Genomic DNA, 6,424 nt, shown 5'->3' with positions numbered 1-6,424 from the left:
CTGGAGTAGGCTGACTTAAAATCCCCCTTCTGTAACTCAGGCGGCGGTCCTTCAGTCTGGCGGAGAGGGTACTCGGTGCTGTTACGGGGGAGAATCCTCCCCGACAAACTGTAAGCAGCCCTGGAGCGCTCAGCACCTGGCAGGGATTCGACCACAGAGTTAAGCAGAGCCTAGAAGCCGGAGTCTCTGGGTTCTGGAGCTACTGATCCTGTCACGAGAGACAGAGATATAGTCAGTGCTCGGGAGCCTGGCCATGGCCTTCTATGAGCCCTGCCCAATCTCCCCTAAATGTATGCATCTCCCCGGCCTCCCCTCACTGCCTGCCCTGCTGCCAGCAGTCTTTACAGTCCATACAGAACGTGTACATTTGTGAACATTCCAGGAAATAACAACGGGGCAGATTTACAAGCCCCTTGCGACACATTTACGACTCCGTTGCGTCACTTCTGTGACGCAGCGGTGGCGTGAGCCATGTGCCATGTTGAGCCTTATTTACAAAGTGACGCATTTAGGGAGATGCGTCACGTTGTAAATCCCTGCACTACATTAAACCTGCGTCAGGTATAATGTATGCAAGGTGGGCGTTTCGTCGTTAAATGCCTGAGAAAAGTGACACAGTGAAATGAAGAAGATTTCACAGAGTCACTTTCCTGACGCCGCTGTGTCAAAACCCTGCGCCTGCTTGAAGCAGGCGTAAGGCGTGATGCAGCATGTTCGGTATGGACAGCCCCTGAGCATTGCTGGAGTTGCGTCATGCTTGCAACATGACTCCATCAATGCGTCGGCCTTACTCCATCAGATGCGACACGCATCTGTCTATCCCTGCACTACAGTGCTCTGCATTGTAAATGTGACGCATCCGTGGTGGCGCAAGGGTAGAATTGCGTGTCGCATCTTTACTGGCGATCCCTGCTGAATTGCACGGATGCGCCAGTCCTTGTAATCTGCCCCTTTGTATCCCTATCCACCGAACCACCCCTACATGAGGTCAGGGTCCTACCCTCCAAAAAACGTGGAACAGCCTTTACAACGCGGGTATTACCACGCGCTACCATTACAACTGTAACGACTTGCGTTGTAAAAACAGCATTGTAATGGCAAGCGTGGTAAAAGCCCACGTTGTAATGCTATATAACCCCAAAAAACAATTATTTCTTGTCTGGGAGGTTCTAACGATGCAAACCCGGGGGAGGTGAGGGCGTGTGGAACAGGATTCTCCTCTTTGGCCCATGTCCAGAGGCGGGAAGTTTCAAACTCAGCTCTACTTTGTTCTGTACTGATTAGGTGATCTACGCCTCAAGCCCCATATCAGGTCAGAGGGAGCTACAGGCGTGTAATCAGTTATGTTAGGGCCTGTAGACTGCCCTGCTTCAGTCCTGACCGACTTATCTTTACACTTTGAAAGTATCTTGTCATTATCACTCAGGCACTGATCATAGTAAAAGGCAGTTTAACAGCTTTTACTTCATCGCTGTTGGAAGAGAACACAATGAGGCAGTAAATGCATGCAATACTTTATTTTTTATCATTATACAATGCCAATTTAATCTTTTTTTTATCAACATAGTCGCAATTTTATGTCAAGGCTTGATGACGTCCCAGATCTGGATCTCGCGCTTCTTATTGGGTGATGTCTTCGTTCATTGGTCATGAATGATGTCACATGGCATGACACGTCGAAAGAGAGGACGGGGCTGTGGATGGAAAGAGAACGACATTAGAGTTCATGTACATTGCATCACCATAAGCCAATGGGAGTGAGAGGGTGGGAGATGATAGACACAGACATCATACATCATGCATGTGATACGTCACATCAACGTAAGCCAATGGGAGTGAGAGGGCGGGTGATGAGTGTGGTACACACACAGATGAGAGAGAAGAAAGAAAGTGTCGCTTTTTCGACACCCCTCCTCTATGTTATGATCCCACTGAGATGCAACAACTAAGGGCACCTGCACACTTGCGAGGTGTTGTGTTATAATAATTCTTTTGTTACTATATGTTGTACTTTTTAGCAGCCAAACAGCTCTTTTCAAGTATTTTTGCCTGCAAGTAGGAGGCTGCAAACACTTCCACATAGTAATGTAGCAGGGATTCCGTTCTCCTACAGAACTGTGCATAGAGATCTAGAACCTCCGTGACTTAGGTTGACCCAAAACTCACATCAGTATCCAAAATCCCCTTACCGAGCTAGCTACAGTGTCTCATTGGTCATAACAAACTCCCAATGACTTAGACAAACCAGAACATGAACTTAGGTTACCTCAGGTATCGTGGAACACATGAACACTCTTTCGCTCTACAATCATTTCAAACCAGAACTTGGAGTAAAGAGGACATGTGCATATTTGAAATATTTATTAATCAATGCAATGTTCTCAAACGCAGTATCTTGTATAATACAAGCAAACAGATTATAAGAATCAAAGTTATCAGCATAGTTACTAGTCCATAGTAAGCAAACGGTGATAGCATATTATAATGCTGAAATGAATAGGAATTAATAACACCTATTTCTCGCCCTCCCTATTTAGCATATTATATTATATCTATGAAGGTCTCTTTTGGGTTTTAGCAGGGCGGGCCCATACCTCTAAATCTCAGGAGGAGAGGATCACATCATCTGCCACCAGCTCTCTGCATGCGAAGCTTCATCAAGTGAGTTCTTGCATTCCCTGGAACTCTATCTTAAAACCGCTTAGAGCCCAATGTTGGCAGCAACTGTATTTGTGTTATGTCTAATGTGGTGCGAAGATCAGAGCTCCCAGCAACCTTGTATCGAGTTATTCTTGGAGGGTTCAGCACTCACTGTTCAGACAGTGTACCAAGCAAAACTGATATCAGAGTAATAACATATTATTCTCAAATAAATCACATCGTTCTTATAGGTTGAAAGCTACAATAACAAGTATGTGTTGTGTGCAAACTGAAGCCGAAGGAAAAATAGCGTTTAAACATGTAATAAGCTCATGCTAACTTAACACAGTATATATAAAGAAGTATCTATATGACACCCCCCCAATGATCCGAGCACGGTCAAAAAAGGAAAGCCAATACTAGAATAGAGACATAACATGAAAGCAGAGTTCAACAATATTGAGCTAAGCTAAATGTAAAAATATGTATGAATGCCTATAGTGCCCAAACAAAATTTATCAAAAGACTGCAACGCAAGGCCTCTGAAGTACAAAGTTATAGGCCTGGGTCGTACAAAAACAAATGTTCGTAAGAAAAAGACACCTTCAAAAAAATACAAAAAGTCACGTGCCATAATAACGAAAGTCTCCAAGGCATTTCATGATTGGACAGAATATGCAAAATAGGCAGCAACAGCCTCCAACATGAAGTCACTGTCATCATTCGAAAACAGTTCAGCCATCCAATTAAGTAATGGGAAAGAACATACGTGCTCCTCCAGCACCGGATCCTCTAGCAACATCACAGGACAACTCGGTGGGTTCTCAAGAACGCTATGTGCCAGAAAGTCATGCGCCGCTGCGGGTATGTCCCACTGACCCATTAGTCCATGCATCGCTGCCAAGGCCATAACCCTTTCGCCAGAACAAACCAACTCGTGAGCCACTACGGGGCTCATCAGGTGATTAAAATCGACGTCAGGAGATGTCTTCAAGCAGAGACACAAATCAATGGCCCAGTCGAAATCGCAGCTCAGGCAATGAAACACAGGCTGGACACATGTGAAATAGGAAAATCGGAACGATAATCCAAAAGCCGTGCTTAAAGTCGCAAGCGGCAGGGTGCCATAGTAATCAAGCATCCGGTTACGAAACAGTGTCAGGAGGAGTTGAACGGCTTCTTGCGCAGGATGGGCATCCATGTTTTATAAAGCAAAACAATATCAAAATGCCTGCAGCCAAAGCCAGCAAAACAGGGAATCCGCCAAACAAACTTGAAAATATAGAATGAAAGAATGCGGGGATGACACCAAATATTTTTTCAAAGGTAGTCACAAGACCACTGCTAACTAATTTAAAAAAAGAGCGAGACTAGACGTGGAGGAGGCATTAAAGATTTGATGAACCGGCTCGCAGAAATGAAACGGCAAGTCAGTATTTAAAAGTGCCTGCACCTCTGTGCGTGTGTTAGCTATGTGAAGGACATAAGTTTCACGGGCCGAGCTCAGGGCCACTTCCTTTTTGAGACAAAAGGGCTCTTATTCTACTCATACCATTGAACTCCGCTTTCAAGGTTGGGATGCGCGGCCAGATGGAAACATCTGAATTCCCATGTGTGGGAGGATATAGAACATTTTTGCCACACACCACACGTTCTGATACAGTTACCACATAAGCGATACCGATAATTAAACCACAACACTCCTCGTTATTCAAAAGCAAATAACGACCATTTGTCAATAATGTAAATGTGGGAACTATCGCTGGAACTGGTGTGCCTTTCAAAACACAGGCTAAATTAGGCCGGTCCTGATTACAAGAACCGTGTAACTGGATGTGTCTGCATATTAATGAACGGTTAGGCGACTGCGTGCATTCTTCACCATTAAGATTCACTTCCTTTCCATCCTTTAGACAACTGTAGGTGTATGGTAAAGACCATGCCTCATGGAGGAATGTGCTGCCTAGTGGTTCATATCGCCCTATTGCAATATACCGCACACAATTAGTGAATTTGTACAAAGCAAATGCTAATGTAATGAATCCATGGATAAGCCACGTTGCAGCAGTGGCTTCAGCTACAGAAAACGGTAAAGATTCTAACCTTTCAATATGTAACATAGAAAATGATGCATCACGCATTGAAAGCATGCGCTGCTTGTCAGTCAAATTAAATGGGGCAAAGAGGGAAGACACGTACATGTAACTCCAGGGCACACGGCCCGCCTTAAGAGTCTGTAGTGTCCATGCAAACTGCATTACAGAACGCAATTGATTTTGACCATGGTATAACACAGACACCTCATCATGCACAATGTCAACAACAGAAGAAACAATGTTATTCAACGTGTAAATTCGGGAAGAAAGCATGTTAATACTGTTATCGACAACTGCAAGCACTTTTTCCAAATTAGCTTGGTCAATAGCCCTTAGTCGTTTAGCAGCTTTAATTTGTGAACATTTCCAAATCTCATTGTAAATCGCATAAATCCACCGTTTAGTTCTACCCTTAGCTGGTCCTTTTATAAAATCATTTAGATCTACATTATCACTCAACTTGGACAGATGTAGTTTAACAGCAGCTAATGTGGAATGTTGTAGCCAATTCTGACACAATTTGCCCACTGAGTAAGTTGTAACAGTATGATCAGGCTCAAAGCGGGGATCAGGTCTGACTTGTGTAAAACCTTCAGACAAGCCCAGAAAACGATGTTGGCAAGAATCAGAGCTTCTATGCCACATCAGCGAACCCTTTGGATCCAAACTGGATACATTAAAGGATGAATTGTGCAATAATGTTTGTAAATCACGAATGGACAATTTTGTGTAATATTCTTCCAATTCGGGGATAGTTGGTGTATTTAATTTTTTAGAAGTTGCCAATCCAAAGCATGTTGTTCGTGAAATGGTAGAATTTAGAAACAACATGTGATTCGGGATGAGACATGCACGGTGCAAAGCCTCAGTGCCTTGTACCTGCCAATTTTTGGTACCCCAAACCGATTTAAGGTCAATTATTTCCTTCAATAGCTCGTAGCCATCAACAGCTAACTTGTCTAGAAAGGACTTCGAATACAGCAATTTAGCATAGGTAAGTCCAACTTTGGACATGGACTTTTGTGTCATTTTAAAATAAAACGACTCAGGATTTGATTGATTAAAGTCTGTAAAATAAGTGTATTTTTCCAGAAATGTACTGGAGCTGCCTTGTGATGGGGCTGGGCAATGTTCCCACTGTGTGTAATTCACATTACCCCTCCTGGAACTTGTTTTATGCAGAAAATGATTACCATAATGTTGAAAGCAAAACAAATCACCATAATTAACAGAATCGAAGTATAAATCCTCAGCATCAAAGGCTGCATAATATTTCAAATCAGAGAATAATGCTTCCACGGCCTGAATATCCCAATCATCAGAACGGATGTTTTGTTTCACTACATCCCCCATATTCACTCTAAGCACATTCGGAACATTAATCACTTCAGTGGGGCCATGTATTTGCAATCTAACCGCATCCCACACAATCGCATCAAGGACAGGCCAAGCAGTGATCTTAACTGTATTCAACTCTCTTTTCAGTCTGTGTGCTGAATGTGACGAGGAAAGTGGGGCCAATGTTCCATTAAGGTGCCGAATTCCTGTTCTCTCTTTGACATAGTGTCCATCGATCAGACGGAAAAAATAAAACACAAAACCAATTGACATAAAAAGATAAATTGAAAAAAGAACCAGCCAAATATATGTCCAGGGGGGAATCAAAAAATGTTTTTTAAATCAGGTGA

The 6,424-nt window shown here is 43.2% G+C and overlaps 1 protein-coding gene across 1 annotated transcript in view; it reads right to left on the bottom strand.

Annotated features, from left to right (window-relative positions):
- Positions 1-1,502: 1,502 nt before the first annotated feature.
- LOC147725873 (protein mab-21-like 3) overlaps positions 1,503-6,424 on the bottom strand; it is a 144,253-nt gene continuing 139,331 nt past the window's right edge. Inside the window, exon 5 of the mRNA XM_086962810.1 lies at positions 1,503-1,694. The gene's annotated coding sequence lies outside the window, so the exon portion shown is untranslated. The remainder of the gene's footprint in view (positions 1,695-6,424) is intronic.

Source organism: Lissotriton vulgaris, chromosome 3_1 (assembly GCF_964263255.1).
Source record: "Lissotriton vulgaris chromosome 3_1, aLisVul1.2, whole genome shotgun sequence".
In the NCBI taxonomy this organism is placed as follows: Eukaryota; Metazoa; Chordata; class Amphibia; order Caudata; family Salamandridae; genus Lissotriton; species Lissotriton vulgaris.
This window is presented reverse-complemented; position numbering and strand designations above follow the sequence as displayed.